The sequence below is a fragment of the Tyto alba genome, unplaced genomic scaffold, assembly GCF_018691265.1.
Source record: "Tyto alba isolate M040663 unplaced genomic scaffold, T.alba_DEE_v4.0 Super-Scaffold_28, whole genome shotgun sequence".
Taxonomy (NCBI): Eukaryota; Metazoa; Chordata; class Aves; order Strigiformes; family Tytonidae; genus Tyto; species Tyto alba.
The window spans coordinates 10,045,715-10,060,182 of record NW_024881302.1 but is presented as its reverse complement, the minus strand read 5'-3'; positions in this window follow the sequence as shown (position 1 = coordinate 10,060,182).

The following is a 14,468-nucleotide window of genomic DNA, read 5'->3' as shown; positions in this document are numbered from 1 at the left end:
CTCAGCATAGAAAGAACAGCTTTGAGATGAGGGAGGGTGGAAATGTGTTGCTCTAGCTGTTTGGGATATCCCCTGCACTTTGCAGAAGTGGTGAGACCTCTGGTCTCAGTTCCCCTTGGCTCCTCTGCACCTGGACGCCGGCCCCACTCAGCCTCCAGCCCTCCTGCTCTTGCCATGGCCACTTCAGCGCTGAGGCCAGCCCTCCATGTCCTGCTGCACAGAAGGGCTATTAGATCAGGCTCTCCCTCCCACCACTGCTTCAGGACCAAAGCACTGTTGAAGAACATCACTGAGAAAGCCCAATTTCTTTAAACTGCTCACTGGGGCCAGGCATGACCCTGGCACAGCTCACCAAGGTTTGGACTGTCTCCTGTGGGACATGCTGCCTGTTTTCTTGCAGATGATGCAACTGCCTTCATTCATACCCAGCTCTCCTCTCTGTCCTGCACACATCAGAACATATCATCTGTACAGATCAAAAAGAAGCTCACTTATCACTTTGTGATTAATCCTACAGAATTTAGTCCTTGTCCCAGGAAAAACTCCCACACCATTTTAAACCTTGTCCTGAATATATATTGCTATGTCATCATCACCTCAATATTCCCAGCTCAGAGAGAAATTAAGTGATTTTCCAAAGAGCTATCACAGATTTTCTTGGTAAAAAAGCATAGGTGACATCAGAAGCCCAAGAAATTCCATAGGTTAAACAAAACAAAAACACCAACACTCAGAATTCAGCCCGGTTCTGACTCTCAGAACATCTGCTTTAGAAAGGTGATTTTAGTGGCTACCTGAAAGCAGAGCAAACTGCAGTTGTCACACAATCAGCACAGCCGATTGAATTAGAGAAGGATATTTATGCCCCTAACAAGTTTGAGTCTGCAGAAAAACCTGCTGGGAGTGATTTGAAAAGACTAATGAGACTTTTCCCATCACCAGCTGGGTATATTCTCCTTTAAAGGTTTATGAGCATGTCATTTAGTTTCACTACATCTTTTGCAAAATCATTAATGAACTTGTGAAAACAATTAGAGAGATAAAAGGGCAAGAAATATGTATGTTAGCTTGAAACCTGTGATAATACAGAGTGGGTGAAACAGAGGAGAACGCACTGCTTTGAAGACATCAGACGCAAGATCCTGATGTTTTATGCCTGTTAAAATTATCATTCCTAGTTTTGCTCCTGCTAATCCTAAAGTGGAAAAATATCTTTGTAGAATATGATCTCGGAGACTCTGTTGCTTATTAAAGCAAGAGGGACAGCAGAACAATCTTGTTAGAGTAAACAGAAGACATGAATGTCAGGCCATATAAAACGCACCTCATTAATATCTGCATAAACTGAATGGCGGTGGGATGAATGCTATAAAGACTGGATCCGACTTTGATCTAACTTCCATCCAACTACATATTGCAGAAGAAAAGCAAATGTTCAAAGGGAGAAAGGACCCAGAAGGACAGATTCAGTGCTATGGAAGTCTTCTTACCTTGGGTGCATATAGGTTATTTTGGCAAGTAGACCCACCGAATGTTGTGACCAGTAAATACACTGACTTTTTCCCTTTGAAAAGGCATTTTCTTCTTCTGTGCCAAGATTACAAGACTGGCACATTCCCACCCCACAAGGGACCCTAACAGCACAAATATCCTTTGGCTTCAGGGACCACAGTCTGGGTGCATCACAGGTCCAAGCATCAGCACATCAGAGGCTTCCTGGTGAGGACCAAGGCTTGGGCCTGAACAGCACACAGTCCTGGCACTAGTGCAGCATGGGACCGCGCTGCACACAGGCTGCCCAGTTCACACCAGCTGTCAAACTGCTTCCCTGCTTTCCCAGCAACTTCCAGCTTCTTGGCAGATCTCAGCCTGTCTCCAGCAAAGACATTACCTGCTTTTCAGTGCCTGTGCACCATTTGAAAGCATAAACCGCTTTATCTCCATTACAAAGGAGTCACCAAGTAATTTCTGAGAGACTGCTCTGAGAGCAAGTAAAGACTGACTTCTCCCTAAAGTGACTAACTTGCTCATATCATACCATTTTTCTCCTCTGTATATAAACCGATACCACAACTGAGCCTGCGCCCTGGTATTCACTGTGCATTCATGCAAGTGGTTTCTCTTCTTAACTAGTTTCTCTGACCAGTTTTCTGAAGCTCTCAGACATACAATTGTTAATTCAGAAGATGGAGACTACAGACTTCACTTCCCTTTTACCTTGGAAACACTGAAAGTTTGGCCAGCTATGTGGCAAAAATATAGCTAAATATAGGTCAAAAACCAATGTCAATTCTGGGTGATTTGCAGGCTAAGTTTGAACATAAACTGCAATAGAACTTGCTGTCTCTGGGAAAGTCTGAAAATCAAGTCCCTTCTCAGCACATTAATGACCTGAAACTGGCAAATGGCATCATGGTAGTCTGTCCCATCACAGCCTGATGACTTAGGTAATGTCTGAAAAGCATTTGGACCTCAGGAAGGGGAACGTTTCAGTGCAGTTTCATTTCTCAAGTGACTAAGTCACTTTCAGAAATAGAGCTTGGCTGCCTCCACCTTGCCATCATTTATAAGTGGTTTAACCTACATGCTGGACTCTCTTTTCCAGTAGCTATAGATAGTTCCAGTTTGGGCCCAGAGTCCCAAAGCCTGACACCAGTACAGTGAACTCCTGGCTGTGAGTCAAGTCATCATGGAAAAAAAGAAATGAGTACAAATGGCTCAGAGTCATCATACACTGATAGAAAAAAAGTAGGACATTTTACCATCCCCTACACCCACATTAACTGGACTGGACTAAGCAGGATTGGTCCACAGCCCAGAAAAAGTACTGGAAATCTTGGCGGTGACTTCAGTGAATTTGAATCATACTCAAAGACTCACAGGTTTTGGTGGTAAGTGAGAAACACCAGCTAGAGTCTTCTGCCTCTAGGATACACTTCTAGGACGAGCTGCATTGCATCTTTTGCTGCACTGATCAGCATCTTGCATAGACCACCCCTGTGCACACCAGATGACACTGCAGTCACTGGTATCACTCCATAAATCTGCTCACTCCAATATTTGCTCCACTATATCAGAAGTTGGCCTAGCCCCTGTGTCTGGCAGGGAAAATTGTATTGAAAGGTTCTACATGCTAGCCATTCCTCCTTTCTCCAACATGCTCCAGTCTTCTAATTGCCTTGTTTGGATTCTCCTCTCATCACTCAAATATTTCTGATGGGAATAAAATACACAGTAGATGACATCTTTCAAGTCATTTTCATATCATGCCTCATAGCTGCTATAGGAAGGTTATTGATATTGTTATTAATTCTTTGATTTCAATTTTCCCTATACTTTTCTGCCCCCAGCAAACCCTCAATAGGAAATTATTTTCTGAACTGTTTCCAGCCTGCTCCTGATGTTGCTCTCATAATGATCTGAAGACAGATAATACAGCTGTCATTTCTCAAGGCTCCCCTGCCATGCTTTGATAAAACCCAAACCATGGTTTTGATGGTGCCAGATTTTACAAGCCTATTAAGCTGTCTCCGCCAAGTGATGGTTTTCCTCTTACAAGCTCTGGGCTGACACAGGGTTTCCAGGCTCTCTGCAACATTTAACATCCCATTTCTGCCCAACTGTCTGCCATCTTTTTTTTCTTTTAATCTGACTGCCATCGTAGCAGCAGATTCAAATGGGGAAACCAGCATAGGCATGATAAGCAATCACCTTATTTGTCCTCAATCAGGGTGTCAAGGAGAAATACTTGCTTTTAAACAGAAAAACATAAAGTCTTAAAAAATTAAAAAAAAAAAAGAAAAGAAAAAAAAAAGATACCCTACCTTCTGGTTCATATTTCTGTATTTTTTTTTTCTGACAAAAGATCACCATCCACCAAAGTATTTAACAGATATTTCAGTCCTTCCTAAATCTGATAAATTAGAAACTAAACACATGACCAAGCACTTCACTGAAATCCCAGCAGCTTTAGTAAGCATCAGACTCTGCAGACAGTAGAGATGTTAAACAGGTAGGAAGAAAAAGACCTGTTATTCATTCCAGCACTGTTTCATTACTGTCATACATTTACTATTCTGATGTGCAAACTGGGTCTCACAGGTGATAACTGGCCTTCTCTGTTCCTCCCAGATTTTGTTCATGTAGGTTATACTGCACAGGGGGACAGATATGTTAATTTAACCTTTAATTGAACATTGACTCCCTGCAACATTACCCACTTGCTGAGAGTTTTCAAGGGGTTAACCAATCCTTGTAGTAAGTGGCCAAATGAGAGAGAGTTCATAGTGAAGGAAAATATTCATCATAAACACAGATGGCTCTTCTGGACATCAGCACAGCCTGCCCACAGCAGATGGTTGCTTTGAATCACATTCAGTAGCTCATCTCTGCAACTGCCTATAAAAGCTTATACACCTAAAACAAGCCATCTCAGCGGTACCCTAATGTCTTCATGGTGGGTATCAGACCCAGCTTCCCTTCCACATTCCCTTCCCCACCTTTACCTTGATAGACAGCAAAACCCCAGCAGAAGGAGTGAGAGCAGTTCCCATCTCCCCACTGTGCTGAAACTTAGCCAAGCCTGAAGAAAAATTCCTCTCTGGAAATTTTCTAATATTGACAAACATCAATTAAGTTGCAAAGCAAATTGCTGTGAAATGGAGGTGATAGGGAGAACTGTCCCATTTCCTTGAGTGCCAGCAACACGCAGGCAACGGACTTGGTACAAAAATTGCAACTTGGCAGGCTGTGCCAAAACCCATGAGTGCCACATAGCCCCAGCTCCCAAGACCTGCTGCACTGTCTGCAGAGGTGAGCACAGGCTTTGTGGATTACTGCTGCAGAAATGATGCAAGACTAGATTTGGGAACCAAAAAGGCAATGCTGTGTTTACATGACAGAAAACAAAGATCCAGATGAGAAAGTAATGATCTCTGCAGTGCTGATGCCATTCCTGCATGACTGAAGAGCCAGGCAGCATGAGAGTGACCTTAACTTTGTATGTAGACTTGAGAAGCCCCTAGGAAAACTGCATCCAGACTAAAAAGTCAACCTTCAGAGAACGCGAAGACATGGAAATGAATTTAAATGAGAGCTGAAAGAAAACCAGGGCCTGGAGAACAATTCCTGGAGAGACAGACATAAGGAATTTAATGTGTCTGAATAAAACAAAGGGACAACTCAATGGATACTTCCAGGTACTTCCACATGGAAGAGCTAGCCAAGAGTAAGCCTCATCAAAATAGGACCCAATGGGCAGAAACTGAAGTCAAACAATCAGCTTTGAAATAAAAGCTTGTTTCCCAGCACTGAGAGTAATTAAACCATTGGAATAGCTTCCCTGGGGATGTGGCAGACTTCCCCACTGGGAAGTGTATCACTGCTGGGTGATATACTTTCATCTGCTTTGTCTATCCCTACACATGCAAGTATACCAAATAGACATATTACAGTAGTCCCATCCCACGTGGCCTGCCTCAAAGCTACAGGACTCTGGCTTACATGTGTCCTGCTGTGAAACAAGAGCCTGAAGCCAAGGAGTAGCTTCCCTAGCCAGGGCTTGGCTCCTGCTCCCCTGGCAGGGCCTATGGGAACCTGGGGACCTCCAGACCGTGCCAGGCTCAGAGCTCCTGAGCTCTTATATTCAGAAACAGACCCTGTTTATTTTTTCAGAACTATGGAATTTGCTGAAGAAAAAGGTATATTCAACCACTTGTAAGTGAAGCACACAACAATTAGTCATACAGATTGCAGATCCCTTCAGCCACTGCCACAACTCTCTCCTTTTCTTAGGAACTTCTCTCTTCTTAGGTGCACTCTCTGGAAATGACTATGGTACCAGAGATACTGGGCCAAACTATCTTTTGCTCATAAAAGAGTCATCTCCCAAAGGCCACATTCTAGTCAAAAAGCCTCTCAGATGGCAGCCCACCACAGAGAGTTGATCTCCCCTCCCAGTAGCATGCAGCCTGTGAGCAGACCTCACCTCCAAGCTTGTCTGACAGGGTCCCCCCAGCTCTGCAATCACAGCAAAAGCCCAGTATTCTGAACTGGCACAAGGAGAGGACAGATTGATACAGCCATCTGTGCCATTTATTGCTAGCCCGCTTAGATCATCCCCAAACAGTACACTGTGCCTGCATTGTGGAACCAGCTCATTTTCCTAAATGCTGCGGCAGTGTCTGCCACTGGGACCACACTTCTCAAATGAACTGGTGGGGCACCAGACCAGAAGTCTGTAATATGAATAGCAAGACCATAGTTGCACTCAATGTGAGGGTCAGGCACCAAGGTTCACTTTAATTTCTTCCCTCCCAAGCCTTCCAGACACCTGGAATAGGTCAGTTAAAAGGATAGACAATAATGCTTGTTCATTTGCTCTTTCATTCATTATACATACTTCCAACCAAGAGACTTTGCTTTAACTTGATAAGCAACCGAGCTACATTTACACTTGCTCCCAAATCACTGACTCCCCAGCAACCACTTTCAGATGGCAAGAACACCAAGTGGCAGTAATTTTCCAGCATGAAAAGATGAGGTCATATCTGCCTATTCTACTTTAGATTTTCCAGTGCAAGAGTGAGCCATTTCTTTTTATGCATTGCAGGCGTCTTTCAAGCATACAGTAAGTTGTTTTCTAATGAGCTGGAACATCTTGCTTGATGAGATCTCTGTTCAAATTGCTATTTTCCTCCAGCTGGGTCAGGGCTTTCTGGCTTTGACACAATGAAAAAAAGCACACACATTTTCCATTATTTATGTATTGTGAGGACTCAAGTGTCCACGCTGGCAGTTGCAGTGCTCAGGCATCCACCCCTCTCCAGCAGGTTGCTTTCACTTCCTACTCTGTCCACAAGGCAACATTCCCCTTTCTCCCCCCAGCTTCAGGAGAGAAGAACCAGTCATGGTCCTGGCATGTGACTACATGCATAATTTTCCTATCCAACCCACAAGACAATGTCACAGAAACAGCCTGCATCTTACACCGAGGAGGAGCAACACATGCACCAGGTCCACTGCACAAATGTGTCTCTCAGTAGCAATCACCAGCACGTGACAGAGTAATGTAGTCATTGTTGCTGCCAGGTGAGTTCACCAGTTACAAGTCATGGATCCTCACTAAGCACTTGGCCAATTTGCAGTTATTTACTTTTATAATGTCTCCTGCTTGACGACAAACCTACCCATGCTGTTGGTTCAAAAGAAACGTTTCACAAATAGCCATGCAGGGTTTTCATCTACAGAGGAAATTCCCAGTGAGGCCAGTTTCCACTCCACTACTCTTTCTCCACTGGCACCAGGTGTCCACCCGCCCCAGCATGCATGAAGCAGATGTGTGGCTGACCACATTGCACAATTTGTTAGATCAAGGTTAGAAAAAAAAATAATCTTGCCTGAATTCATGAACACACAGACCAGTTTAATTATGGGTATGCTCTGACAGAAAGTATTTCCCATTCAAGCCTTTCACAGCACTCTCCCAAAAACAGATGAGGACCCCAAGAATATCAACAAATATATCCTCGCATCACCCCTGCTAGGTGAAACAAAACCCACTTTACAGACAAGAACTTGAAATGGAAGGTTTTAACATTTTGTCTACAGAAATCTATGGCACATGGTATCTACCATGTGACCCAACATGACAACAATGGAGTCCCATGTTGGAAAGTGAGGATTTCCACCATCGGTAGGCAACATATTTCACTCATGTACAATGTTCTACCTAAAACTGCATAGTGCTTTATTAAGTTTTGTGGTGGTGTGCTTGATTTATCAGCAGAAAAACAGAATAGAGGTGATTCCTGCCTTCTTTCCATCCTCCTGGCCTGCTCTCAGATTATTCAGTAACTTGACTGCAGAATGCAAAAGCCACCCTGTCTTTCCTAGACATTTTCTTTAGAGCCACCCATGAACATTAGTTCCCATTTATCAGACACTGCACATATCTACCGTGCATTCATGGTTCTTGCTTTACACTGTTTACACCAAAGACAGCAAAAAGCCATCAGCTGTTGATAAAGACATGTCTGTCTGCCTCTGGTTTGTTTCTTGAACTGGCCAAACCTACAGAGCCCACCATGATGCAAATGGCCTTTCCTTTACAGCAGGTCTCCTTTACAGCTCCTCCCAGCCAGAAAAGCAGATTTCCCAGGATTAGCAATTCAGGCACACTGCAGAGGCCTACCAGAACTTTGGGACTTTTTGTGATGGTGCAAAATCCTGTAGACATGCAGCACCAAGATTAACAGATATATCCCTTGGTTTACTACAAAGCCTCAGGGTCAGCCATCTCTAAAAGACTGTCCCACCAAACTGCAGGAAAACTTCTCTACCCCTTCAGACATGGTGACCCATGAGAAGGCAGTGGAGCCATCATCACTCAAGTGATTCAGCTTTTATTCACACTGCAATTCCCGCTGTCTGTCCCAGGTAGCCGAGGCACAGAACAGCAAAATGTCAACCAAAAATTTACTATCTAGGAAAAGAGATGGAACTACCATTACACAAAACACTCAAGATAATTCTGCAGGGAAGATGCAACCTACATAGAGCAAGCCCTCCAGAGGCAGCAAGTCTCTGGAAGTGTGCACACAGTAAAGCAATGCACAGTTCATCAAGAATTCAGTCATTTCTCACCCTGACTTTACCGAGGTGCTCAAACAACATGGGAATGGAGAAATGGGAATTTGGGTCTACCTGAAAGCCAAAGTACAAGTGTAAGCTAGACCAGTGCTTTGGCTGGCATTTAGGGACTGGACTGTGCTCCTGCCTGGACTTTGTGCTTCTGTCCAGACATTATTTGGTGGCCACTGCCACCTCGTGGCACAGTCACCTAGAGAAGGGCTCAGAGACAAAGTAAGGACTCCTTCACCCCATTACTCAGCCATGAACAACACGACTTAAAACAAAGGAGCTCTCTGGACTGCACAGCATCATAGAAGCAAGAAGAGACCAGACCACGTGGTTTTCCCTGGCTGGAACATCCTTGCAAAACATCCTCTGCCTAATTCCAGGCCAGTTAATTCAGCCCAGTGTTTTGATCCCCATCCCTGTCAACACGTTTTTTTGCTAGCACAAAAGAACAAAGCAGGTACTGCTGCATTCAGAGCACACTTGGAATTAAAATCTTCTACACATGGTACAGTTGCCCTTTAACAAAAAAGAAAAATCTAACGTTTAAGAGAAGGAGGAGGCCTGGACAGACTTGTAAGTTTTCTGTTCTGATAGGTAGTTGAGAAAAAGCAACACCCCTGCCACCAGAGAAATCTGGGGGGGTTTACTGAATAGTACTTCCCTGTAAGGTGTGCTCTACATTACCCTAGCCATCCCTTGGTGTCTCAGAAGCTGGTCTAACAGAAATTTCCATCCATTATTGCTGCTCACTAACAGATCAAACAGTAACAATAAAGCTTAATGATTCAGACACTCCAGGTTCCATCTGCACTCAGGGCACCAGATGAAGGCTGATGTTAAGATCTCCAAACTGTTGTTATGCCCTGATTGTTTTCACACAAAATCAAGGACAGGGTCTTCCCATGCAACCATACAAGGACAATACCATGACACTACAATACTTTAATTGAGGCAAGACCTGGTTCTCCCTACAGATTGACACCTATCTATTCTCAAGCAAATACAACCTCTTGTCTGTTGAGGGTGACGTACCACCACTGTTGAATCTTCCAGGACAACTTGATCACCAGCCACCATTATACTATGAACCTCTCCTGAGGACTGCCTTTAACAGCAGGTCTTAAATCTCAAGGCTTAGCACCATTTGTGCTCACTTTTTATTTTTAAAATATTTTTCTTTAAGATCTCTGTGCACATAAACAGAGTGAAGCCTAAATCAATATACACAGCTGAACTACAGATGAAATTGTAAGAAATGTCTCTTTGAAAGACAGGTTCCTCCTTCTAGAGGAGAGAGAACTGCTGGGTTATGTTCTCAACTACCCTTTGCCATTGCTAGAAGATCACTTGACATGTAGGAGCTGATGCAGAGCCACTCTTTTAACAGTCTGCACACAGTCCTTTGGACAAGGGTCACCAGGGGTTAATCCAGGCAGCACAACAGTGAAAACCATTTCCTCTTGGGGTGAGTAAAGCCTTCTCCAAACTTCCCCTCCACAACTCCAAAACGTAGAAAAGTTATTGTTAAAGTGTGGGTGAAATATCTAAGTTATGTCTCTGAAGATGTAACACTTGCCTTCAGAAGCCTGGCAGAAGACAATCAGACCTTTTCCCCTGCCCCCTTTGCCAGTTTATGTTACAAGCACGTCTGGGAGCACACACAGAGAGCAAGCATCCCTGCACGAATACACTTGTAATTAGAACTTGAAACTGCCTTACCTCAACTCTCCTGTGGAAGTGTTAGCAGGAACCCTCCCTTTCACTGCTGTGACCTCTTCCTATTGTCTGTAGTGATATTTACAGTCGTGGTCTCCCTCACTCTGTAAGCTGGTTCCTTAAGTCTTTTCATATTTGGAATGTGTCAAGTAAATAGAAACACTGACAGGGAAAGTAATTTAAGCATCCAGGAACCAAACTACTATTAAAACACTAGCACACACAGGAACACATACTAATATCCTAAGAAACAATAGCCAATCTGAAAAACAATAGGTAATTTTCTTCTGTCTCCTGCTCTTTTTATGGCTCATACTACCTGTCATAAGTAGCTATTAAAGAGCCCATACCACAGCACAGAAGACAGGACAGGGAAAAACCAAAATACACTACAAACCATTGTCTCTCAAATTCTGCCCAAAGGGAATTTAATCGCCAGCTGTCTACCACTTAAGAAATATCAAGTAAAATAGTGAGAATAGACTGCAAAATGCCTTTTTTTTTTGCCATTATCCTCACCACTGAGGGAAAACATTTTTGACGGGGTGACCTTTGCATCGAGCTGTGTTCATACTGAAGTGCATTTTGCAGACCATGAAAAAAATGGCTCCTTTTGACAGCTGAACTCAATACATATGAACTCTTTAAGAGAAGCTGCTTTACAAACAGTGGGTGGCATATGACAATTAGTTTTATTCTTCTATTATCATACTGATGGGGGGGAGGAGGAATTACCGCCATTAGTCACAGTGTGTTTGATACAACAAAAAAGAAGGACTAGGCTCTCTCTCTCTGTCTTCTTTTACATGTTTTATTTTCCCTATGTATCTGCAAGTATCACCTTTATTCCTTCATACATGCACACTTTTTCTTTGGTCTGTTCTCAATTTTGTCTCCCTTTGCTTTAATTCAGCCCAAAATATGTTAAATATTTAAATATTTTAAATGCAAATCTGGGCAGTTTCCTGAGCTGTGGAAGCATTTTGCATTGGTCCTTGAAGATCAGCATAAAAAGTTGAATCCAAGAAAGATGGGGATTAAAGAGGAGGAGGGGGAAAAAAGCAGCACAGGGAAGACAAGAGACACAGAACAAATCCTCCATCAGCACAAGTCGCTCCCTCTGCTGCTTAAATTACACAAGATTAATTTATTTCAAAATGTCAGCTGTGCCTCACCTCAATGCATAGACCTTGCCAGAGTCCAGACCAGAGCCGTTTGCTGTCCTCCAGGGACACTGGCGTTGCTGTTCCCATTCAGTGCTGGTGATTCCAGGCCGGACCAGCCCTCGTGGCTGGGCAGAAGCAACACACAAGGGACCAAGAAGCCACTGGTCTGGAGATGGTGACTGAAAACCAAGAGGAGACTCAGTATCTGCAAAGCAACAGGAGCTCAGCAGGGCTGAAAGCTGCATCAGCCACCCTCCATATCAGCATTCTCCAGCCCCTCAGGAGGGGCTGGGCCAAGCCAGGCGAAGCTGTGGGCCTGCACCAGCTGGGGCTGGACCAGCAGCCATGTCGGGCAGTCCCGGCAGCCATGTTGGGCAGACCCAGCCTGTGGGGAAGCAGGGCCAGGGGTGCTGGCAGCCCTGCCTGGCCAGGCTCTGGCGAAAAGGAGGATCCCCAGTAGGGTACCCCCACACTGCTTCCCTCCCCAGAGCAGCTCCATCTCTGGGAGTGGCCCTACATGCCAGGAGCTGGCACAAATGGCAGCTGTGTGGCTTTTAAAGGGCTCAGTGGGGCAGGAGCTGAGCTGTGACACCAGCCAGACCTCTTTCAGAAGACACAAGATCCTGAACTCGAAGTCCGACAGTGACTGTTGAGCTGAAAGAGGGAGAAATGGGACAGTGGGGCGCTTTTGGAAACTGGGTGACAAGAGCGTAGGACATCAATGTGACACTTGCTAGCACTTGTGCTGCATGTACCACAGGAGGCCATTCCCTTATCACACACATTGTGTTGCAGAAAACTACAGCCAACTGCTTTTGAATGGGGATCGAGTGACAGAGAGAGCCTCCACTCACATCCAAGTGCCACTTGGAGAAGCACACACGCACCTGGCCCATCTCTGAGACCACAGCTAGGACAGGGCACTGGGGGAGCAGCTTGGCAAGGGGACTGATCCCAAAATCCCCGTGAGGGTGGCCCAGCGCTCCCCAGCCTGGTTCCTCTGCACCAGGCCAAGATGGCCCCAGGAGGGCAGCAGCAAGGGCTGTTCCTTTGAGAACAGCGAACTGAACATGCTTTGCCACCGAAAGGCCTGGCTTTGGAAGCACCAGTTCCCACACAAAGGTCCCCAAAACACCACCTACCTCTGCAGAGAGATGACCCCGGCCTGCCCCAGCTGACAGCCCTCCTCAGCTGTGCGAGCAGCACCCTGGGTCTGGAAACACCAGAGAAACCCAGCAGGTCTTCCCATCTCCTCCCCTTCAGACCCAATGCACCCCACCAGCAAGGACCCTGCTCTGAGCCGTGGCCCTCACCAGCGCCCAGTAAACCAGGGAAAGCTGTGGCAATCACTTGTGTTCCTTCTTCACGTAAGTACATAGTACATTTATTCTGTGATGGACTGAATTTGAGAATGGTTCTTCAGTATCAGACAATGGGCTGGGCTGAGTATGCAGCATCTTTTTACTAAGAAAAAGACTAATTTCACCACACCATCTGCAGAAAAGTGACTGTTTTCCTCAGCTTAGCAGACACCACGTAAGACTGACAGGGCAGAGGCCACGAGGGCTGCAGACCCACATTCAGCATAGGCCCGAGGGTGCTGTGTGAGTCACCAGACAGTGACAGTAAAGGCATTTACTGAGCACATTCCCATCCAGGCAAGTAAGTAAACAAAAGGGCAAGCAAAACTAATAAAAAAAAAAAAATCCTATGAAGAAGCTCTTTGGCCATAAATGAACACCAGGGTGGCAGCATCAGATAGGATGGTTCCTAGATTATTTTTTTTTTCCCTGAAGGTCAGGCAGCCGTTTGATTAATAAAATTTGAGAACCACAGCTCTAAAGTCTATTCTTGCCTCTGTTCTTTGCCTGCAGAGAGAATATATGTGCATGAGACTGTATTTCATATAACTGTGGCCAAGGATAACTGAAAAGATCTTCAAAAAGGATAAAAACATCCTTTGTTGTACAGCAGCTTCCAAACCATGATTTTGGTAGAAAATAGGCACAGTCATATGAAAAGCTACACATAGCATACAAAAGGCAACAAACAAAAGTATGTGAATTCAGGCAACGGTTGAATCATTTTAATATCAGCTGAAGCTTTGAAAATGTGATTAGCAAATAGTTAGGAGACACTTCTTTGAATCTAAAAATATCATGCCAGCTCTGGAAGAGAGCAGCCACCAGCAGAGCAGGAGAGCTGCATAAGCCTCAGTGTGCCATTGTCTACCGGGAGCAAAAGGGCCCAAAGTGCTTTCTTGGTGTTATGGGAAATAGCAGTTAGTTCATTGAGCAGTTTGGTTCTTATGACACTTAGTGTAACAAATCAATCAAGGTCAGTCTGAAGTCGTCACAAGACATAGGTATTCACACCATGCATTGGCATCTTTTTATAAAAGGCTGTGCATCCCCTGGAGCACTTAAAAAGTTGTAACTATTTTTAAATGAAGGTGTCCAAATGACTGTTTCAAAACTGAAGTGGGAAACAACATTTAGAGCCCAGTTGTAGAGCTCTGACTTGCATGAGATGATGCTCCCACATAGCAGGGACAATAACGAACTCCCAACTTGGTTTAGCTGGCAGCGCTGCCTCTCTGAGCCATCACAGCCTTGTGGGGTTTGGATCTGTGCCAGTGGAAATCTTCCCTTCGGTTGTTTGCGCTTTGGATGAGGACTGACTTGCACAGACCTTTAAATGCGAGCTTCAGCAAGATTCGCTCAGGAAGGCCAGTTCAGCACATACTGTCCATTAAAGGTCAGCAGTTTGGGGATGAGCTTCACCAGGCAGGAGCGGGCACTGGCCAGGATAAGCCATTATCCTTCAGACAGACCATAAATTACTCTATTCTTCAGACTGGGTGCTAAAAGCAAGGACCTGAATGTCTCCTAGACTGTGAGGGACACCTGAAATCTGGATCTTTCTCAAGTCTAGGCAGGGATTTTT